Source organism: Saimiri boliviensis, chromosome 16, assembly GCF_048565385.1.
Source record: "Saimiri boliviensis isolate mSaiBol1 chromosome 16, mSaiBol1.pri, whole genome shotgun sequence".
NCBI classification, from domain to species: domain Eukaryota; kingdom Metazoa; phylum Chordata; class Mammalia; order Primates; family Cebidae; genus Saimiri; species Saimiri boliviensis.
The window spans coordinates 74,905,314-74,930,160 of record NC_133464.1 but is presented as its reverse complement, the minus strand read 5'-3'; the positions used below and the strand labels follow the sequence as shown (position 1 = coordinate 74,930,160).

The following is a 24,847-nucleotide window of genomic DNA, read 5'->3' as shown; positions in this document are numbered from 1 at the left end:
GCTGGGAAAGGCCGATCTAAAAGGTTGAAATCCCTTTGCATACATTAATCTACCTGCTATATAGTACTACTATCCTTTTAAAGTATTATATTACCTTGAATTTAAATATGAAGAGACATGTTCTCTCTGACTATGCACACCTCCCTTCCACCCCCAGCTGCTGTCTTTACCTAATATAAGTACATTATTCCTGTGTGTGTGCATGTATGTACACACACACACACACACACGCGCAAATGAGGAAGGATAAATGTACCCACATTTGATGCATAGAATCAAATCAGGCATGGATCTGCTGGCATTCTCATACCTCCTCTAATCATTAGGCTCACTTGTTAAGAAGCTCAAGGGCTGAAACGCGATTGCTGATTAGAATTCTCCTGTGGAATCCTTGCCTCTTCAAGAAAAACCTCAGCAGCGTGAGGTATTTGCCAGCCTGCAATCTTAAGGCTTGTCAGTCATTTGGAAACTCCCATGAAGCCATGAATTTAACACATTATTTATTTGAGAAGTCATATAAATTTTACAGCCCGTATCTAGCAAAGCAAAGATTTTTGAGATACCAGATACGTGATTTGATAGGACTTAGTTAGCAGTCAGATATTTTGATTCCTGGAACAAGTCTTAGAAAATTAAGCCTTAGAAATTTCACAAAACTAAAATTCTATATATCTGTAATAAAATGTTTCGCTGACACATTTTATGAACCATCCTCTGCTAAGATGTTTGATAGCATAGGCAATTTTCACAAAACATACCAATCAGATTCTTTGTTTATTGGTAAGGGTTCTCCAGAGGAAGAGAACCAATAGGATATACATATAAAGAGAAATACATAAAATGGGATCTATTGCATAATTACAGAGGCCGGGAAGTTCCATGACATGCTGGCTACACACTGGAGGACCAAGGAAGCTGATGTAATTCAGTCTGAGTCCAAAGTGCTGGAACTAGAGGAACTGATAATATAATTCTCAGTCCAAAGCCAAAGGTCTGAGACCTGGGAGAAGCTCTGGTGTGGGTCCCAGAGTTCAAAGACCCAAGAACCTTGAGTTCTGACGTCTGAGGGCAGAAGAAGATGAACGGTTCAGCTCCAGAGAGAGAGTGATTTTGCCCTTTCTTCATCTTTTTGTTTTATCTGGGCACCCAACAGATTAAATGATTTCTTTCCACATATTTTAGGGGGATCTTCTTCATTTAATGTATAAACTCAAGTGTTTTTCTCTTCTGGAAACATCCTCACAGGCATACCCAGATATGCTGGGTATCCCTTAACCTAGCCAAATTGATACAAAATTCACCACCAGATCCGGTGAGAAATGCTAACATCTCTTTCCTCAGTGGAAATTGCAGAAGCTAAACCATCTTAGCATTACTGTGCATATACTTTGCATCTTACTAAAGAATCACCTGCCAATAATGTTCAGGAATTTTCTCCATAGTACAGGCTTTAAAAAAGTTATTGTTGTTGTTTTGGTCTAAGGTAGTGTTCTGTTATATTATTTCCTCAAGGAATATTGCATAAGCAGAATATTATTCTGTTTCCATAATTACAGAGAAATTCAGGAATGAGGTAAGTATTCTGTGTCACTTAACTGGATGGATCTAGTGATTCTTGATAGTCCTTTAATTGTGGAATTCGGTTTGTGTGTGGAAATCCAGAAAAATCCAACCGTCTTTCTTAATGTAGTGATAAACCTAAGGTCCAAAATCAGCATGTAGAAACCGCAGAGAAGATAAGATTTCAGTGCTACCAGGTTCTCAGAATTTCCAGGAACTTGGTTTTCATTTCGCTATACCAGAAGAAACATATCTTAAAAGAACTGGTGAAAAGTGTGATTGAAACAATGAAGAATCATCAGGTATTTTAGTTATGTTACTTAATATATTTTCTTAGTATTTTAGGTATGAGTAGGAGGGATAAGAGGCCACAGCTAAACAAACAAGTTTGGAGAAGCATTACCTAAGGAACAAGGAAGGATTTGTTGCCATGGAAATATCAGTGTTAGAAAGAAGTTAGAGGCTGTGTTGGACAAGAAAAAAGGAGGTTTTTTTTTTTTTTTTTTTTTTTTTTTAAAGGAAAGTGGATTGTTCTGACGCTGAAGCTTGTCAGCTTGTGGTATGTATTATTTGGGGTACCCTTGGAGATCACCTGGTGGGAACCTGGCAGCTGCTGTTAGGAATGCAGAGGCTGTTTCATCAAGAGACTTTCTTGACTTTTAGAAGCTTCCTGGGGGCGATCCCAGATGGCTCACTTAGCAGGAAACTCATTTATTTGTAACTAGAAATACTTTGCAAGAATCCCTAATGTCCATGTGAACAGGACCACAAGCTCATAGCTGCTCCCCTATAGTCAGTTTGCAAACCACATTGACTCTTTCAGTCTAAGATGGTGCCATTAGGAACCAGGTCACTCGTGTTGTTTATTCATTCGTGGGTTGGATTTTGAATTAAAATTAACTAAGCAAAGAAGCAGATTGGATTAGCATGGTAAGAAGCTCTGAGTTAAGGGCTTTAAATTCTAGATTAGGATAAAAACTTGAGTGGAGTTTGTTGGAAGAAGTGGAATACTCTGAGAAAGGCTGAGGTTCAATGGAAGGTCTGGGGTTTTGTAGAGAGTGAAGAAAGGCTTGAATAGCAGCACAAAAGAGAGAGTTAGGAAGCTATTATATATTAGTGGAAAAATGCAATTTCTCTTCCTTGGGGGCATATTAACGACTTTTAGTTTATTAACTGGCTGGAAAGATGTTCAGTTTCACTCAACCATAGGGTCCCTCAGTATCATGGTGGGGAACAGTGGTTGAATGGAAGCCTCAAAATGTGGGCAGGGCCCAGATCACAAAGGCCCCTGTATGCTACCAAAAGAGTTTTCTCTTTTTTTTTTTTTTTTTTTCAGGCAATAGAAAGTGAGTAGAAGTCTTCAAAGAGGGATGTAAAATAAGTAGACTTACTGTATGGGGAAGCAAATACTGATAACAATAAATAGAAAAAACTGGTATCTGTTGCTAAGGAGAAAAGAACAATAGCCCAGATGAGAGATGGTGATAGAGCACTGCCAGCAGAGATGACGGTGAGAGGCCACTTCTTCTGCAACTCAACCGATATTTGTTGAGTACCTTTTGTGCACTAAGTGCTGAGTTTTACGTACAAGGAATACAAAAGTGAATCAAATAAACCAGTTACCTGATATATTCTAGTGGTAAAGACAATAATAAATCATCACCCAAATTAATGACATGATTCTTTCAGCTAGAGAGAAGTACTTTGAAGAAAATAAAACTGGGTATAAAGGGAGGGTGACTGGGCTAGGCGGCCTCTATGAGGGAGGGACCTAAGGTTTAGGACTTGGCTAACAAGAAGGAGCAAGTCATGTCATCTAAAGGAACAGCATTCTTGGCAGAGGAAACCACCAGTGTAGAGACCTTAAGGATCTAGGTGCGTAGGAGGAAGAGTACAAGGGGCTGGAGCAGGTGATGGTGAAGCTGTGCTTAACCAAAGAGGTAAATAAACCAATGACTAAACAGAAATTCTTCAGTCTGGAGGATGGCAGATAAAAAAGAAACAACCTGCTGAAACACTGAAGCTCCCTCTGCTTATGCTATGAAAGAACTGGCTGAAATTGATTAGAACCAACGTGGCTAACTGGTATCTACATAGAGTGAGCTTGCTGATGTCACAACCTGAATTTCCACCACATATTGTGTAATAACTCCCCCTGAGTTTGCACATATGACACATGAGATAGCATGACAAGATAACTACACACGCCCAAGGACCTTACAGACCTCCCCTTTCCTCCCACTGATCACCTACTAATCTCAGAATCCACCCCCTGGCTGCTTTGAAGCCCGCAGGGCAGACAGATTTGAGCTACACACTCCTATATCCTTGTGAGTCAACTTGCAATATATAAAGCTTTTATTTTCTCAAAAACCTGGCGTCATAGCTTTTAGCACAGAATACCTTTTATCTGATAACAATGAGAGGGGTTTAATGGTATGGAATGGGGCTGAAGAGGAAGATTTGAAGGCTAGAATTGGGAGTTTAGATTCTAAAGGCAATGGGGTGACTTCATTTGGCTTACACTTTTAAAAGATCACTAATTGGTATGTGGAGACAAGGAGGTCAGTTAGGAGACTATTGTGGTAATCCAGATGAGAGATGCTGGTGACTTTGATCAAGGTACCAATTGCAGAGACAGAAAGAAATGGCAAATGTCAGCGTATCAAAGATACAGCAGACCCTCAGCTTTTGAGAGGCAGGTGTTCAGAAAATTCCTCACAAATTTTTAACTTGTGACATCATAATGGTAATCAAAGGGGTTCAGATTTTGGAGTGGTTCAGATTTGGGAGCATTTCAGATTTTGGAGCATTTCAGATTTTGAAGCATTTCAGATTTTGAATATCCAGATCAGGTTGCTTAACCCAGGCGTCCCCAAACTTTTTACACAGGGGGCCAGTTCACTGTCCCTCAGACCGTTGGAGGGTCGCCACATGCTGTGCTCCTCTCACTGACCACCAATGAAAGAGGTGCCCCTTCCTGAAGTGCGGCGGGGGGCCGGATAAATGGCCTCAGGGAGCTGCATGCGGCCCGCGGGCTGTAGTTTGGGGCGCCTGGCTTAACCTGTGTAATTTTAATTTTTGAGCGTATATTTAAATGCATTACTTCATTTGTCCTTTCTGTAACATGAGATATTGTGATGCCTGTGTTAACATTTAACAAACAAAAAAGCTTTAGGACATCAAACAGCTTCTCCAAGATCACACGGTCAGAAAGTGACAGAGCCAAAATGAGAATCCAATTGTCTTTGATTCCAAACTTTATCTCTTAACCGCTACATTTACCACCTTAATATGCTGTAAGATTGGTATAAAAATTAAATTAATATAAATGAGATAATTGGTCAGCATAGTTCTAGCACACAGAAGTAACTTTAAAAAGGGCAGGAGCTTTATAATTGTTTAATCATGAATAGTAAAATCATCTCTTCCTGTGGTTTGTGTGTGTCCCTCAAAGTTCATGTGGTGGAAACTGAATTCCCAGTGCAAAAGTGTTAAGAGGTGGGACATTTAAGAGGTTATTGGTACATGAACGGTCTGCCCTTATAAATGGATTAACGCTGTTATCACAGGAGTGATTTTGGTTTTGTTTTTGATAAAAGTGAATTCTGTCTTGTTCTCTCATGTTATCTTGCCCTTCTGCCTTCTGCCATGGAATGACACAGCACAAAGGCCTTTGCAAGACACTGGCACCTTGATATCGGGCTTCCCTGCCTCCAGAACCATGAGAAACAACGTCCTTTTGTTTCTAAATTACCCAGTATTCTGTTATAGAAACACAAAACAGACCAAGAAAGCTCTACCTCACTCTTTTCATTTGAGTGCTCTCTGACATTTTGGCGATTAAATCTTATAACATATATTACACACACACACACACACACACACAAATCTATTGAATAAAGATGTATGTGTTATTTTGTTATGAGAGATCAATGGATAGTATTATCATTTTCAAGAGGAATTTAGAGAGTAAAATATTGAGGCAGGAGCCTTAAGGAAAGTCTTCATGAAGCAGTTAGAACCTAACCTGGGGAAAATTTACATGGTTCTTAGCTGGTAAACACAATTTCTCTAAGTACATCATTTACAATAGAAATTAGCTTAGGCACTGGATGAATATGACTCATTTAAATGCTCAAAACCATGAGTTATTCAATGTAGCATTATGGGTAATTTTAATGAAACATCTTTAATATCTGTATTCCTTTGTTAACTACTTCTACTGAATTTAAATAAAAGTCTCATTTTATTCCAAATTTAAATCCAAAAGAGATTTGATCTTTTCTTCCTGCCTTTTTGCAACCAACATAATTTCTCACAAGTGCCTGGAATTAAGATGTTGAGTCAGATGAGAAAACTGCATATGAAACTAAATGCAACGCCAAAGCAGAAGGGGAGACTTTGGAGAGACATATCCAGTTAAAACCACTCGACTGGCCCTTCTCAATTCTTGAGACTTCCTAAATCGCAGTAGCTGACATGACCACTAATGCTCAACCACTTGGAATACTGTAAAGTCAAAGAGAAAAAATAATAATAATTCGAAACATCAAAAATGGCTCACGCAAAAAGATCTACATGTATATATTAATATCAGCTTTATTCATAAAGCCCCAAAATGGAAACAGTGCAAATGTCTATCAACTGGCAAATGAATAAACGCATCGTGGTCTATCCATGCAAAGAAATAACAACACAGCAGTAAACAACAGACTGCTGACACATGCAGCAATAAAATCAAAGCCCTAGCATTATGCCAAACGTAAGAAGCACAAAAAGTTACTACCTACTATGTCATTTTATTTATATGATATTGTGGAATGGAAAAACTATATGGACAGAAATCAGTTGATTTGCTGCCAGGGACCAAGGATGGGATTGGGATTGACTGCAAAGGGACAGAGGGACTTCTGGGAACTGGATGCGGTGGTAGTTTGCTAGAGCTGCAATAACAAGGCACCACAGAGAAATTTATTGTCTCATAGTAGTGGAGGCTAGAAGTCTAAGGTCAAAGTATTGACAGCGTTGGTTTCTTCTGACAGCTGGGAGGGGAATGTGTTCCACGCTCCACTCCTAACTCTGGTGGTTTGCTGGCCATCTCTAGGGTTCCCTGCATGGCAGATGATGCATCACTTTGATCACAGCCTTTGTCTTCATATGGCATTTTCCCTGTGTGTGTGTGTGTTCAATTCTTCCCTTTTTATAAGGACATTGATAGTATATGATGAGCGGTCCACTCAGTGCTAGTAGGACCACATCTTACCTAATTATATCTTCAATTAACCTCTTCCCAAATAAGGTCATATTTGGAGGTACTGTAAGTTAGGGCTTGAAGAGGAGTGAAATGTACTTTTTCTTTTACCTTTCTAAGTTTCTGGCTGGGACTCTAACAAAACAAATTAACAAGAGAAAAATAGCCACATAAGTTTATTTACATGTATATTTTATATATATGGGAGAAACAGGGATGAATAATTCAAAGGGGTAATTGAACTTGGATTTACCAACTCGGGCTAACACAAAGGAAAGATGGTTTGGGGCTAGAGAAGCAAGTTATAGGAAGGTGACCAGGAAAAGTATGATAAACAAGGTTATGATTTAAATGTTATGCAGATTTAAGTCAGTCCCTTCTCCATTGATAAGTGTATCTTGTGATAAACAGTCCTTCTCTTCCTGGTATAAAGAGGGAGACACCCTTAAATGGAGATTTCCTTTATAGATGTAAATTTCCTTTATAAATGGAAACTTATGCTCTGTCTTTAGAGATTCTCTTGTGTCTGCTGTTTCTCAAAATAATTAGCTCAAAATAATCCTTATGCCCAAAAGGCATATTTTGGAGTGGCATATTTTGGTCTCCTACAGACTTCCGAATATGAATTTTGGGGTGACACGATTCAACCTATAACAGAAATGTTCTCTATTGATAGTGGCAGTAATTACACAGCTGCATACATTTGTCAAATATCATCAAGCTGTACACTTAAAAAGGTAAATTATACCTCAATAAACCTGAATTTCAAATTATACCTTAATCAACTTCACTAAAAAAAAAAAAAAAAAAAAAAGTGGCTCAGATCTCTACTGTTTCCTGCTTGGACAGCTGCAGAGTCTGCCAGTCTGACCTGTCTCTTACAGTGTCATGCTCCTTGTCCTGGAACCAGGTCACTTCTCTGCCTAATACTTCTTTAGCTGCCAATTGTCTTCTGCATAAAGAGCAATGCTCCTTAACCTGGGACACATGGCTCATGTGACACTTTCATACTTCTTCAATCTTGTCCTTTGTCATCGCCTGGCTAGCACATTCTTTCATCAGCAACTGCCTGTGGCTACCTGTAACACACACACACACACACACACACACACACACACACTGCCCCTCCCATTTCTTGCCTTAATGCCTTTGCTTTTGTACATACTTCTTTGCTGAAATGTCTTTCTCTTCTCTTTTTCTAGCTAAATCCTACACATTATTTAAATCTCAGCTTTCTCTGACATCTTGCTCTTCCCACTCCCAGGCTCAGTTAAGTGCCCTCCCTTGAAATCCCTAATCTCTTACGCAAAGTTCCATTGGTGCACTTACCACCATTTGATAATTACCTACATGTGTATCATTAGATTGAGTTATTCAGTGTGTATAACAGTACTTCAGCCCACTTGCAAGATACACTCCAAGCTCAGACTCCCTTCAAACTGCCAGCCTCCTGCCTCTGAAGCTATAGTCACATTTCCTTATTCTGTTCCAGTGTCTTCTCCAAAGCCATAGAAACTGGTGCCAAGAGAATGCCCTGTACAAATTTTCAACTAATGGGAGAAGAAAGTTTTCTTGCATCTCCTTTCACATTTCCCCATGCCCACATGGCATGCTAATTCTCTTTATGTGAACAGTGCTGGGAGGCATTCTATATACAATACTGTTTAAAGACATGAAACAATTCCATATACAAATAGAAGTGTGCAGAGTCATACCTACAGAAGCAGTTTAGATTAAGGGGGATTTGTCTGCTCTGTCCCACTCGTCTCACTTCCTCCAATCCTGTATCCTGGCATCACCTCCCAGATAAATACTGCACCAGCTGTTATATCTTCTTGTTGTAGTAAGTCTATTAGTATACAATGTCTTTACTTGCTTGTTGTAAACTTTAAAAATTTCAAGTATTTTTTTTCTGATATGACTGTATCTATTCTTGCTCTTTTTGATTATTATTTGCATGGAGGACTCTTTTCCATCCTTTTAATTTCAACCTACTTTTTGTCTTTGAATCTGAAGTGAGTCTCCTTTAGACAGCATGTAGTTGGATTATGCTTCTTAAATCCATACTGCCCATCTCCATGTTTTGATTGGGAAGTTTAATGCATTTACAATTAAAGTAAATACTGATAAAGGATTTACTTCTGTTATCTTGGGATTTATAGATTTTTGTCCTTCATTTCCTATATTACTGTATTATTTTGTGTGTAGTTGACTTTTTTGTAGTGAAACAGTTAAATTTCTTCCTTATTTCCTTTCGTATATATTCTTTAGCCATTTTCTTTGTGGTTATCACAGGAATTAACAAACAAATGTTACAACACTGTAATTTGAACATATACCAGCTTAACCTCAATAACATACAAAATTTCTGCTCCTTTAACAGCTCTGTCCCCACCTCTTTCAGTTGTTGATGCCACAAAATTACATCTTTACGTACTGCATGCCCCAAAATCTAAACTAATAATTATTAGTGCATTAGCCTTTTAAATTATATGTAAAATAAAATGTGAAGCTATAAACCAAAGCCACAATAAATACTGCCTTCGACTAATAATTGTGTTTTTAAAAACGTTATTAGCATCTTAAACAGAAAACAAAAAGTAGAGTTACACATTGTCTTTACAATTATACTAGCTTTTACAATTTTTTACGTATTTACCTTTACTGGATATTTATGTCTTCACCTAGCTTTAAATTACTGTTTAGCGTCCTTTTATTTTAGTCTGCCAGACTCCCTTTAGCATATCTTGTGAGACAAGTATAATTCACAAAATATTGACCAGTTTTATTTTTCCTTTGCTATTTGAATACATTAACCCACTCCGATCCACAGAGTTTCTGATGAGCATATGCTGATAATATTATAGAAAATTCCATGTATGTGATGAATCACTTCTTTTCTTGCTATTTTCAAGATTATTTGTTTTTGGCTGTCAACAGTTTGATTAAAATGTGTTTCAGTGTGGATTTCTTTGATTTCATCCTACTTGGAGTTTATTGAATATCTTGAATGTTTCTAATCATGTCTTTCATCAAACTTGAGTTGAGGTTTTGACTGTTATTTGTTTCAAGCAATTTGTCCACCTTTTTCTCTTTCTTATTCTGAGACTTCCAAAATGTGTGTGTTGGACTGCTGATGGTATCCTACGGGTTCCTTAAGCTCTGTTTACTTTTATTCAATCTTTTTTCTATTTCTCAGATTTGATCATTTCCATTATCCTGTCATTAAGTTTACCACTTCTTTCTTTTGGCCACTTAAATCTGCCCTGGAATCCCTCTAGAAATTTTTCATTTTCACTACTGTGCTTTTCAGCTCCAGGAATATTTGATCTTTTTAGACTTTCTATCTCTGTATTGATATTTCCATTTTGTTCATTCATTATTTTCTTGACTTTCTCCATATCTTTAAGATGATTGTTTTAAACTCTTCTGCTAGTATAACTTTTATCAGGTTGTTTTCAGGGACAATTTCTGTTGATTTATTTTTTCTTTGCATGGGCCATACTTTCCTGTTTCTTTGCATGAGTTGTTGAAACTAGACATTTGAATCCAATAGTTTGGTAATTCTGGAAGTTACACTCTCCTTCTTCATCATTCTTCGTGTGTGTGTGTGTGTGTGTGTGTGTGTGTGTGTGTGTGCGTGCGCACTGTTACAGACTGTCTTTGTACTGAGGATAGGTCAAGGTGTACACTTAAAGTTTTCTAAGTTTTCTGTGAACCCGTACCTTCTCCTGGGCATGTGTAGTGGCCTTTTAATTTCCACCATATATTTGGTACTAGAGGTACACTGAGGAGATTCTAAACTATTCAATTCTGCCTACAGTACACATGGCAGAAATTATTAATTGATTTTGACTATCTTTGACATAGAACCCCACAATGGCTTTGGAATTCTTTTCAACAAAATACTAGACTATGACCAAATCCACCAAAGTTTTTATTCTAACTGATGTTTTCTAAATAGAATACTCCAAAAAATTTGAGTAATCTAAAGCAAAAAGCAGACACCGTAGTACAATAGATTTTATTCCTTCTACTTCCTGTCCACACAGACTTCCCTCTAGCTTTTTTTCTTTTACTTTTGTGTTCCTGTAGATGCTACTAACACTGAGATGACTGTAATTTTTAATGATAAGCGGAAGATTTTTAAATTTCTTGCTCCAACATGAGAATCTACTCACTCCAGCTACTTGCTTGGTAGATGGTAGTAAAGTTGCTGTTTTATAGCTTTTCCTGAATCCCTACATATTAAGAGTGTGTAATAGCTCAAATTATTGCTTTTTAAATCTGTTGTTCTCTATACTTAGAGATGAAATATCCTTTTTCTATATGTTAGCTTAATGTCATGCTGTGTTTCTGTAGCAATTATTTGTATGATACTACCTGGCAATTTCACTATACTTTCCTTCAATGTGGACGGAAAAGATTACACCATCATTTCACAGTGTCTGTTTGATTTGCCACACTGGGCATTAGGAACTACTTTCGGGAAAAATAGCAATGAAGCAAAATTGTTTCTCTTTTCAATAGAAAAATTCCATTTAAGGAAATAAAGTATTTTCTTTATGATAATGGATGAAAAAATATACCTGTCTCACTGCTGGTAACCTCTCCCAGGATTAGAAGGAGGCTCTTCTTTTTTTCTTTTTCTTTTCTTTTTTTTTTTTGAGACGGAGTTTCGCTCTTGTTACCCAGGCTGGAGTGCAATGGCGCGATCTCGGCTCACCGCAACCTCCGCCTCCTGGGTTCAGGCAATTCTCCTGCCTCAGCCTCCTGAGTAGCTGGGATTACAGGCACGCGCCACCACGCCCAGGTAATTTTTTGTATTTTTAGTCGAGATGGGGTTTCACCATGTTGACCAGGATGGTCTCGATCTCTTGACCTCGTGATCCACCCGCCTCGGCCTCCCAAAGTGCTAGGATTACAGGCTTGAGCCACCGCGCCCAGCCAGAAGGAGCCTCTTTTCAATGTGACTGGGGCATATAAACAGAAGGTGTGGAAGCCATTGCTATTGGCATGGGAAATCAAAGATTTGGCATTACAGGTTTTCCTGAATTTCACAATAATTTCGGTGGTTGAGGAGTAGTTCCTGGGAACTTAGCCTCTAAGGAACTTAGCCTCTAGGAAAAGGTATGGTGAAGATGCCAGGAGGTGGGGTGGGAGTGGGGTGGGGCTACTTTCCATTGCAGCTACTTGGAGGAGAGAGGAACATTTGGCAAATTCCTGCTAAATTCTAGGAGCTTGGCAGACATTTTCTTGGGTCTTTTTGAGCAACTGCATTAAGGAACAGAAAACTTCTCTTCTGGAGTCCACAAGGGGCGTGGTTGGCAGGAGCTTCCCAGCGCCAAGCCTCCATCCATGCCCCCATCCTTGAACCTATAGTTCTTTGACTTTTGCGTGGATAGGTGGAAAATCCACGTGGGCTCCTTTGTTCAAAAAGCCCCCGAAAATCTCTGGGCGGAGAGGCCCCTGTTGCAGACCTAGCAGCCAATCCAGTATCGAAGTCAAAGATCAATCACTCCAGCGGAGGTTTGAAAGAACTCTTCTCATTGGATGAGAATATGAATGGGGTGGGAATAACTCCAAGGTTAAAAACCCACTGCTCCTTACCTGTGCGGGGTTCCTCCCTTGGATCCCTTCCTATGGCAGTGTGGGAGCTCTGCTGTCTCTCTCTCTCTCTCTCTCTCTCTCTCTCTCTCTCTCTCTCTCTTCCTAATAATAAATCACTCTCTGCTAAACCTTTTGGGGCCACGGTATCATTCGAAGGGTAAGCTCATTGTGCCTCTGGGCCCCCTTCCCCCATTCTTGGGGCAAGAGAGGCCAAGGACCAGGGCACATCAGGGAAAACATCGGATGGGAGAACTGGAAGCGTCTTTGGGACGCCCCGCAGCTCTGCTCCCGTCCCCCAGTTACATCTTTGGCAACCATGGGGAGGGAGCTGAGCCCCTGTGACCACCCCCCCCCCCCCCCCCCCCGGTTACACATTCAATAATTTCATAGAAAGTGTTATTTTTTCCAGATAAGAAAACTGAGGCTCAGAAAGATTAAGCAATTGTTCCAACTGCCCATAGTTAACTAGAGGTTGTATTGTAATTAAAATTAGGTCTGGATCATAGCTAAACATCACTTCCGTTTAAAATTTCGCATGAATCTTTCAGTCTTTCAGTGATAATCATCTCCAAATAACTACTCTTGACTAATCTTGGACTAGCACAGTATTGCTACATTGCTTTCTCATTTATTCTCATAGCCTGACTACAGATTGCAATGTCAGGTACTCTTTCCCCACTGCCGACAATTGACCCCCCCGCAATGTCTTGGGAGCTTGGGCGGGGGTCAAGGAGAGGTCTGCTCTTTGCCAGTATGGTGAAGGAGATCTGGTGCCAGGCCATACTCCCCAGTCTCTCTGAGCATGTCCCATGAGTTTTTCTAATAGCCGCTGCTGTCTTTCCCTTCTAGAAAAGGGAAAGATGATCCAAGCATCTATATGGAAAACCTAAGGCATCGGGGGTCTGCTGGGAGTCTGAGGCAAGAGGACTGAGATACCCTCAGAGGTATTTGAGGTACCCTCAGTAAAGAGGCAGCAGAAAATGACTCGTGAGGAGAGCAGAAAAGCCAATGTTCATTCTGGCTGCCATCAATTCAGTTATTGCATTCCACATCTCTCTAAAGCCTTCCTAAGGTCCCAAATATGGACGAATGCAGTATGAATCATCTGTGTGACACTAAATATTTCCTTTATCCAGGATGGGGCAAAGAGGGACTTTATATAAATGAAGTTCCGGGGAAGCGGTAACACAGCTAACAAATGACAGCTAAGTTACTTTCTGATGTCTGCCAAGGTCTCTTTAAGCCTCATTTCTGCAAAGCGTGTTGTTGTAATCAGCCTTCTTGGATTAATGCTCAGAGGCAGTAAACAAAACACAAAATTTAAAAAATATGACAAGCAGCTGGCTAGTACCATCTAGTGGCAGCAAAGAAGCAATAACTTTTTAAATGACCTTTTTAAAAAGGGGAAAGGGGAGACTGAAACCATCCATTCCGTTCTGGGGACATGAAGGGTTTACCATGAAGATGTAGAGCTTCAGCTTTCTCCGTGGGAGCCGGAGAGCAGCTCAACACCAGGGTGCTTTTCAGAGAGAAGACAGCCAAGGGAGATTGAGATACACTTCAAGATGAGTGTATTTCAGTGCTTGAGATAGGGGCACACGCAACTGCACACATAGCTCATTTTCTGTTTGGTTGTCTCTTATGGGAAGGGATGATGCTGCTGATATCTGGGAGGGTTTGGGAGTTTCCTACAAACCAGCTACTTTGTTTATAATCGTTGTCATTCAAAATCCAAGTCCTGGATAAAACTCTGGTTGTAGCAATTTGTTTTGGAGACTTTGTTGTTTGTGGCACCTGCCTCCTTGTATCCTAGGCAGAGTTTCAGAGCAGCAAATGCTTGCATGACATTTCTCCAAAGGATTTTAGCTGATGCAGCTGCATTCCATTGAGCAAATAATCACCATTGCTACGGTTTATTCAGCACCTACTGTGTGCCAGGTACTGTGGTGAGCCTTTTAGCTCTATTGGCTAATAGAATTCTCAAAACCATTTTGAGGCAGGTATTCTTGGTCTCCTTTACATAAAAGAGAAGTGAGGCTCGTAGAACTCATATGATTTGCCCAAGATCACAGAGGTCACGGACGTGGTGCTGAGAGTCACTCACATAGGAAGGTACCTGCCAGCTACTGTGGAGGATGAGCTCACAGCTTCAGCACCATCCCTATCCTCAGAAAGCTTATGATATTTTTAGGAAGGTAGGACATGCACAAAAATAGAAATATACCATGAGGGCCTGTGCAAGATGGTTATGTTTCTGGAGATTGCTGACAAGGCTATTGAGTCTAAGAGACAGGCTGAGACATCAATTCCCCTATCCCCATATGAACAGGCAGCCAAGCCACCCAGAAACATTTTTCAATCTCCCCTTCCCCATTCAATGACGTTTAAATTTGCCTGACTTGTTGATCAACAATGAGGAGGCTCCCGCTGGAATAAGAAAACGATGTGATCAAGAAGAAGGACCTGGTGCTAGGACAAGGTGGGCTAGAGGAAAGATTTTGGGGTCAGGAAGGTTCATTAGGAGGAAGCTGTGAGTCACTTGGGTGTCAGGAGATGCACTGAAACGAAGAGACAGCTGTGGGGACAGAGAGGACGAGCTGACAGGCCAGACACTGTAAAAGAACCAGAGAGAGTAATTGTGCCCTGTTCCTTGAGAGATGAGGAAAAAATATGGCTGGTGAGAAGGGGAAAAGGCTGTGTGCATGCATGTGCTTGTGAGTGTGTGCACGGTGTGTGCATGAGTGCAGATGTGTGTATGATTGTGTGTGGAGGAGTGTGCATGTGTGGGTGTGGGTGTGAATGGGTGTGTGTATGTATGTGAATGAGGGTGTGTGTCTAGGTGAGAGTGTGTGGGCATGGATGTGTGTGAATATGTGTATGTATATGAGTGTGTGTATTTGAGTGTGTGTGAATGTATGTGTATGTATGTGTGTGTGAGTGTGTATGGGCATGAATATGTATATATGTATGTGTGTGTGGATGTGAATGTGTGTGAGTATTGTGTGAATGAGGGTGTGTATGTGACTGTGTGTGGGGGTGGGAATGTGCGACTGTGTATGTGTGTGTGTGGACTTGAATGTATTTTGAGCATGTGAGTGTGTGTGTGAGTGTGTGTGAATGTGTGCATGGAGGTCTATCTCCTGATAGACCTCCATACACACATTTGTATGTACCTGGTCTAATAATGTTGTACCTGGTCTCTGAGTTGTTTGTAGAAATGGGAAACAGCTTCTCTTCTCCAACCCATATTGTTTGAGCAGATTGACCCCTCTATGGGGGACATGTTTATATAAAAGTGAAACTAAAGGTATCTCTTTATTGGATGTGGTGTGCAAGAAAACAAAAATTGGAAACAACATCCTGTTTGCCTTATTATATTCCTTTGACTTCAAGACAAGACGGTCTCAATCAAGGCATTGCCTACCCTGGACTGAAGGGGCTGGTGGTGGACGTGATGTGAATGACCCTCCCTGAAAATGACTTGAAAGTTACAAGAGCAGAGCTCCAGCTGAAGGGCAAAGAGGAGACAGACTAACCGTAAACCTTACACTTTGTGACCCAGCTTGAATCTTCTTATAGTGTGCACTGTACACCCATTCACACATATACAAATACACATGTACACATTCAAACACAAGCACACAAATTCGCATGTGCACGTACACACATGCTAACATATAAACACACAGGCACACATAGAAACACACAAAAACAGACACACAAATACACACTCATGAAAACACAGGTACATAAGCACACACATACATGCACACATACACACACAAATAGACACACACATATACACAAACACACATATGTATACATACAACAGAGCAGTGCTTGCTCAGAGGGAATTAACAGCAGAAGCAGCAGGAGGTGTTTACTTCTCACTTGATACACAAAACCCAGGCAGAGAAAAACATGTACTTATTATTAGCTCCAAGTATAAAATCTTGCTCGAGGGTGCAAAATTTAGTAATACAAGGAAGTGGAACTATTTTATGGCCAAGACTTTCTGACCACTATGTCAATTAATATATACAAACCCATACATCCTATATTAAGTGTAAGTTTCATTCTCTCTTTCCCAGGGTGAGTGACACAAAACTACCTTTTAGAAAATTCTTCAGATAAGCAATAAAATAAATTCAATTATTGTGAATATTGAGTTTGAGGTGACAGTAGAACATCCCCGATTTCAAACGATCTCTAAGGAGCAGGTTGGAGTGGGTCTTGGGTGAGACTCAGGGCTGGAAATATGAATGTGAAAATGAGCATCATAGAAGGACATTTTTATTAGGAATTGAAAGAGCTCAGAGAAACAGCAGAGAAACAGCACCACTGGGAATGTCAGCCAATATTATTAGGTAAATATCACTCAAAGAATGTCAGCATTTAATGAAGACCCCCTGAATGTACTTTTATTAAATTGTAAGTGATATGCTCAAAGGGTTTGAATTTGTCAAAGTTTACTTTTTTTAGTCAGATGAAATTAGATTCTCCTTCATTGGTGAACCACTCCCTTAAAGAAGGGCTATGATGATATGACCCCATACTACCAAGTCGTAATTAATTTGGGGCTTGCAGTAGGCCCAGTAAGTGATATAAATTGCTCTAAACTGAATTATGAATATAAATCAAGCATAGGCAAGTGAGAAGAGAGAGGAAGATGGAGACAGGAGGAAGAGAAACGTACTATTATGCTGTGGCCAATTTCATTATGCTGGGTAGGTATAACATAATTTGGAATCATTAATAGCTATATGAATCCATTCTGAACTCTTGGGTTCTAGAGGTAAGTTAGTAAAATACTAACTAGTAAAATACTTGCCATATATGTCTGACTGTAAGGTGAGTTTATCATTTTTTCTTAAACAATTATCACTTAGAGAAGAGGGACTTTGAGATTACTTGGTATGGGCTCTATTATTAATATTTAATTTTGAGTAATAAAGATATATTTGGGAAAGACACATTTGCCTGAAAATACCTTAAGCAATGTTAATTTTGAAAAATTTTTAAAATCAGCTGATAAAATTGTTTTTTTTAAAGACCAAAATTTAACAAAGTTTAAATTATTTTAAACACAATTTAAATTATAACATTTCACTGTATCCCTGTGTAATGATCATGTAATTTCAAATGTTGAATGTAAGGAAGGCTTAAAGTTTCAAAGATTACTTTTGGGAGGAATACAGTAAATGATAAGTTAGAGGTTGCAAATAAATATAAGACAAAACAATTTTCCAAAAAAAAAAAAATACACAACTTGGGTTCTTGTGGCTTGATACGAGATTTTCATTGACAGCATCCACGCAATAGAAAAGAACCATCTCTTAATCAATTTAGACTGTAAGAAAGACATGGGCTCTGAAACCTGTTAGAAAAGTGAGTCAAGCCATGGTGAAAGCAATAAAGACAAGATGTGAATGAGGCAGTTGAATAAAATTGTTTCAAATGCAATGTTGCAAAATTAATATAAATATGCTCTTTTAAGTCTGTATGTGAAGCTAAATGAATAAATTAGAGAGTAGTTAGATATTTGCCTATTTGTTTTTTCCCTATCAATTCACATTTAATTAATAAAGACAATAGGAGGATGAGGTTTCTGTAGTGTATTCAAATTTCAAATGATGTTAATTACAGCATTTGAAGGGGGGGTTCTAATTCCACACAAAATGGAAGAACCTAAAATGTATTCATTAAAGTGCTAAAAACTGGAGTGGTGAGAATACAACAGAAGTCTAATTTAGATTCTGAGTGTTTTCACCATGTGATTACAATCACACAGCCTCTTCCAAGCTTATAGCTGGAGCTCCTGGAAGCTAGTTCATTCTCTGGTGCAAGGAACAAAAACCACAAGATAAAATGGAATTAAGTCCTGAATTATTGGCTTCATCCCATCTACTATCTTCCATCTCAAAATGGCATGAAAGAAACAGTTACCATGCCCTGCAGATCTTTTGGTGTAAAAAAGGTCTTGAGGAACTGGAGTAGAAACAGGTCAGAAAGGTCTGTCTTAAAAAGTCCCTTTCAGGTGAGTTCATAGACACCATCTAGTAAGGAGCCGCTCATCAATTAATGTTAGGAAATCATGGTTCACTTCTCAGGAAGTCGCAGTTTCATTCACTCACTCAATATGCATTTACAAAGTGCCTACATATTATCAGCTTCCAATTGCAGTCGTTTCTGGATAAAAAAGAAACCTGGCATCTCTAGAGGGGTCACCTAGTTCCCCCCAAGTCTACAGCTGAAAGGACCTTTTGTGGAATGGGTTTCTTCAGTACTTCTGAAAGTGTAGCACCTTAAAACTGAACTGTCTTTAAAATCTGGAGATCTGATATGATATTTAGCAATATTTGCATCTCAGACATGCAACGTTAAAAGATACACTAAATTCTAAAGGTAGCTATGGTTCGACATACTTTAAAGTTAAACAATGGTACAGTATTCATTTAGGCTTCAGATTCCAGTCCTAGACCGAGCTGGTGGCCACTGGCATTGACGTTCTTGCCATCCAGGAGAGCTGACAGTGTCAGTTTGATACCTGGCTTGAGGGTCCTGAGTGTATCCTACACCTATTAGGTTGGATGTGTTCACTTTACCTGTGGAGCAGGCTTTGGAGTCAATCTGATACCTGGCTGCTATTCAGAAATGAGTGTTACTATTTCCTGCTGTCCAGGAGAGATTGACAGCACCCTCCAGTTTCTTGTTCAACTTCCAGTAAATGGAGCCACCGAACTCTTGTCCTGTCATTCACATGTCTGAAGCTGGAATTCATCAGTCTTGTAGCCAACTGCAAAGTTGCTTTGGGTCACTCAGGACTTAGCAGTCTCAAAATTCATTCGGTAACCAGCCTGCCGACCTTCCTAAGCCAGCACCAGAGTGCCCCAGATTGAGGGCCCAGTGATGTCCAAATACATGTTGCAACTCAGGCTGATGGGCTCCCACTCATACCCTGTTAGGATTTTAGCATGTTTTTTCCCCGGTGTTAGGTGAGAAGGATGCATGGAAAGTCAGCTTCAGTCCACATGCGAGCGGATCTTCCATGGCAGTCTTGGGGCCCCGTGTATTGTCAGTGTTCCATTTCCCCATAAACGCCGGGGCACAATCAGTGCATATATACTTGGTTTCCAGGCTGCCCATCACTTTGGTGGTCTCAGTGTTAGCTGAACCCGAACCTGTAAACTCCAGTCCATTCCTAGATTTTGTTTTTAAATAAAGTTTTATTACGTCTAGTCCATAGCCTTGGTGAAAGGATCCCTGGCAGATTTGACAAGATCGGATGTGTGAGTGTCACAGCCACCATCTGCTCAGAGGTGGTGATGATGGCCTCCAGTGGCCATGGTGGGAAGGTAGGGATATTTGCCTGTTTGTATTAAGAAGGTTTTTATATTTCAATTGATCAAAATCTTTTTGGGGGGATGAGAGAGAAGAGGGTTAGAAATTTCATTTGAAACACAGAGAAAGGCTTGCTTTTCGACATTTCCCCATTCCAAAAAATGAGAAGGCCACATCTCATCACTGGGTAATCTTTATAAGGGACCAGTTGCTTCGTGTGCACATAGGAGCCTGGCATCAAAGAAGGATGTAATGCAGACAGGAATTTGCTCTGGCAGTGTCTCTAGCCTTTCCTTCACTAGAGTCAAGGTGATTCTGGCTTCAGCAATTTGCCTGTCAGCCTAGGTCCATTCTAGGTAGTATACACTTAAGCAGTATTTTTCAAACTTTTCCAAAGAAGGACTCACCTTAGCAAAAGAGCATGCAGACTGATGCCTGGACATCTTGAATTGTCTCAGATTTAATCTCAACATTTTATGCAAATTTTACATTCTGTTGCATAACTAGATGTCATGGCATAGGACCATATGTACCCCAGTGGTGACCGATACCCCCAATTGAGAAGTATGGCACAGGCCTGGGCTTTGGAGTCTGAAAGATAGAGTGACCTTGCTGCCTGTAACAAGTTGACCTTGGGTTTGTAATGTAAACGCTCTGAGTTCTGGTTTTCTTTTCTTTTCTTTTCTTTTCTTTTGAGACAGTGTCTCACTTTGTCACCCAAGCTGGAGTGTCATAGTGCAATCTCAGTTCACAGCAGCTTGGATCTCCCAGGCTCAAGTGATCCTCTCACTTCAGCTCCCCTCTCCCACCAAGTAGCTGGGACTATAGGCATGTGCCAATACGTCCAGCTAATTGTTGTGTTTTTTTGTAGAGACGGGGTTTTGAATTCCTGAGCTCAAGTGATCCACCCACCGTAGTCTCCGAAAGCGTTAGAATGACAGGCGTAGGCCGTCATGCTGGGCTGCAAGCTTTGGTTTTCTTGTCTTTCCAATGCCGATACATCTCAGAGGGTTGTAATGGGGATTAAATGAGATGTCTGATATAATAAGTGTAACAAATGTTGGCTCCTCTCCAAGCACCAAACTACTCTCAGACATAGCAGCTTGGAGAGACTTATCCAGAAGTTCACACTTGTCCATTGTCAAGCCTGGAGTGGCTCAGATCCCAACTCCACATTGATTCTTGCAGAGATTTAGCATGGAGGTCACCCAACACACGTCTGGGGTTAATCTAGATCTCATGTCCTGGATTGGGTCCTTGGAACTTGGAAGTGGAGAAGCCTTGGAAGATAACTTACTTTGTAGAAAAGAATGAGGCAGTGACTGCCAGAAGCAAGTTTTCCCTTGTCCTTCTTGACCTCCCCCTTCGTCTCCTCTCATTTTATCTCCAGGCCTCTTCAATCCTTTTATTGATCTTTTCTTCCATTGAAACTATTCTTGAAGACCACAAAGGCCTGCTAATAGTCAGATTTAATCATCTCTTCTTAATTCTCATCCCGTTGAATCTTTTTGTCCAGTTTGATACTATGAGCCTTTTGGTTTTGAAATGTTTCTCCCTTGGTTTCCCCAGAACTTCCCTGATAGATTTAGATTCTCTCCATCGTCCCTCGTTGCATTCCGTGGCTTTTCCCATTCAGCTTTTGAATACCTTTGCTTTGTCCTCAGCCTTTCATATTTGGACTCCTTTGTGTAGTTACCTGGGCTCATCTGTTCCTACGACTTGAATATGATTCTCTGGTTTTCCTCCCTCCGATTCATGCTCTGCACACCATTGTGCTTTTATTTTAAAGTGGCTTACTGGAATTGCTGGAGTACAAGTATATCACAGAATGATTGGGATGTGCCTCGAGAGGTATACAGGAATAAAATCACAGGTATCTCGTACCCGTGTTAATGGATCAATCTTCGTAGAATAGTTATGCTGTGTAAAAAAAAAACTCCACAAACTCATTGGCTTCATACAGTAAGAACTTGCTTATACCAACGTCTTCCACAAGTAAGCTGGGGATTTCTGCTTTTTGCCATCCTCACTCAGGAATCCAGGCTGCTGAAATAGATTTGATCTGAAACATTGCCTGTTGCCAAAATAGACAGAAGGATAGGAGACAGAATGGCATATTGGCTCTTAAAACTTCTGCCTAGAAATCACTTGCACCACTTCTGAAACTGTGTCATTGGCTAAATCAGGTCATATGGCCACATCCGATTTCAAGAGGGCAGAGCATTGTTCTCCTTCTCTGTACCTAGAGGGGTGCTGGAAATATTTGGTGAACAGCACTGATGACTTCCCAGTTCTATCACACAACACGTAGTTAATTTAGTTCCTTTTGACATGCAAAAATACTTGACTCTTTGGTAAGGGATTATTACCCAAAAGCTTAACTCACGCCCTAGATCCCACTTCAAGTCCAGGATCTCTGAGTGATGCCTTCAGTTACCTTCGTCCTGACATGTACCCTGTTATTACAGAGACCTATACCTATACAACTTACCTATTAAGTTGTTTGTCTCTCCCTACACCCCTTATAACAGTGTGCCAAGGTCAGAATGGCCCCAGTAGACACTCAGATGAAGGAAAATGCAAGATACATTCATCACCGGTATGCAGCAAGGGTAAATATGTTGCAAGGGTTCTCTACACTTGGAACAAGGAATGCTACACAGTCATCCCTCGATATCTGTGGTAAATTAGTTTTGAGATACCCTGTGAATACCAAAATCCATGGATGCTTAAGTCCTTTATATAAATGGTGTAGTATTTACATATAACCCATGTACAGCTGCCTAGATAATTGTTATACTGCATTGTTTTACAAGTTTGTATTTTTCATTGTGGTGTTGTAATGTTTATTGCTTTTCTCCCCAACTATTGTCCATCTGAGGATGGTTGAAATTGAGATGCAGGACCTGTGGGGATGGAGAGATGACTGTATACGATTGGATTTCAGATTCTGTTCTCTGGAAAGGGCTCTTTAGTCTGTTGTTTTCTGTAGCTCTTGGCTCCACCTCCTGTGAGGTTTTCTGCCTTTCATTATCTTCCTTGAGTATTCTGTAACATTTTCTCAGTCTACTTCTTGCCTATTGATGTTTGAGGGCCTATGGGTCATTTTCAGTTCCAGAAACTCGGAAAATCTCTTTTAGTGCAGGTTGATAATTCTTTCACTGTATGACTCTCTCAAACACTGAGATTCTTATCTGTCAATTACAGTCAGTTTCATACGCCAATAACCAAAAGTCTTGAGTCTGAGTCCTCAAGTTCTCAAGACTCAAGAGTCTTGATTTTCCTGTTAGCTATAATTTTTTACTTTCTTGCTCTCAGGAGGTAGCACCCCCTCCTCTCCTTGAATTAATTTTTGTTGTCTGAGCCTATCAGACATGGGTGGAAAAATCACCTTTATGTTCTTTTTCCTGATCTATCTTAACCAACTTAAAATATTTACTGGACACTACAACGTAATTTGGTATTTACCATCTCTTAATTTATTCAGGATTTAAAAAACGGGTTTCATGACAAATTCTTAATTTGGTCCTAGATGAAACATTCAGTTTTAATGGGCCATCTTTGCCCCAAATCCTTCTCATTGACTTCTGTTTGAGTTTGAGAAGCAGCTGCCTTTTTAATGCCAAATTCTCTGAAATGCTGGGCCCTCTCCATGTTTTTTACATTATACTTACAAACGAGCCACTACTTTTTTGAGCTCATTTCTTTCTCAGAGAACCACTTCTAGCACAGACAATTGCAACTGACACATACTATCGACTGTTTTTCAATCTCTTCACCATCTTGCTACACATATATTGTTTGTAATCTACCTAAAAAGCTCATTTTGGCCAGATTTTTCTGTTTCTCTATTGCATAACATGAGTTACCAATTTTGTAACCTCCTGTATCATTTTTCTCACTGCTATCATCCAGCTCCTCAACTATATACATCTAACTAATTTTCTTTGTTAAGAAATTACCCAACTTACGGTAATGATATCTGTATCAATCAGATAGGCAATATTATGCTGAGATAAAAAATCAAACAGAAAACTCTGTGGCTTAACACAGCATAAATTTATTGTTCCCTCAAAATTAATTATAGACCTGGACAAGGCTCCAACACAGGTGGTTACAGGCAGAGGTTGGAACAGTTTGGAGGGCTCAGAAGAAGACAGGAAGATGTGGGAAAGTTTGGAACTTCCTAGAGACTTGTTGAATGGGTTTGACCAAAATGCTGATTGTGATATGGACATTGAAATCCAGGCTCAGGTTGTCTTGGAGATGAGGAACTTACTTTTGCTATGCATTAGCAGAGACTGGCAGCATTTTACCCCGGATCTAGACATCTTTGGAAATTTGAACTTGAGAAAGATGATCTGAAATTGAAACTTATGTTTAAAAGGGAAGCAGAGCATAAACGTTTGGAAAATTTGCAGCCTGACCATATAGTAAAAAAAGAAAAACCCATTTTCTGGGGAGAAATTCAAGTCAAATTTGAGTAAGTAATGAGGAGTCAAGTGTTAATTGCCAAGACAATGGCGAAAATGTCTCCAGGCCATGTCAGAGATCTGAGTGCTAGCCACTCCCATCACAGGCCTGGAGGTCTAGAAGGGAAAAATGGTTTCATGGTCCAGGCCCCGCCCCGCCCAACTCTGTGCACCCTTGAGACATGATGCGTCTATCCCAGCGACTCCATTCAACTCCAGTGGTGGTTAAAAGAGGCCAAGGTACAGGTTGGGCCATTGCTTCAGAGAATGCAAGTCCCAAGCTTTGGTGGCTTCCACATGGCATTGAGCCTGCATGTGACAGAAGTCAAGATTTGAGGTTTAGGAACTTCTGCTTAGATTTCAGAGGATGTATGGAAATACCAGAATGTCCAGGCAGAAGTTTGCTGCAGGGACAGAGCCCTCATGGAGAACCTCTGCTAGGGCAGTGTGGAAGGAAAATGTGGGGTGGGAGTCCCCACACAGAGTCCCCACTGGGGCACTGCCTAGTGGAACTGTGAGAAGAAGGCTAGCATTCTCCAAATCCCAGAAGTGTAGATCAACCAATAGCTTGCACTGTGCACCTGGAAGAGCCATAGACATTCAATGGCAG

At 40.2% G+C, this 24,847-nt stretch overlaps 1 long non-coding RNA gene and 1 pseudogene across 8 annotated transcripts in view; one reads left to right on the top strand and one right to left on the bottom strand.

Moving 5' to 3' along the window:
* LOC141581665 (uncharacterized) overlaps positions 1-24,847 on the top strand; it is a 113,380-nt gene that overhangs the window by 17,396 nt on the left and 71,137 nt on the right. The gene's annotated exons all lie outside the window — the stretch shown is intronic.
* Positions 18,880-19,347, bottom strand: LOC101028733 (non-selective voltage-gated ion channel VDAC1 pseudogene; annotated as a pseudogene).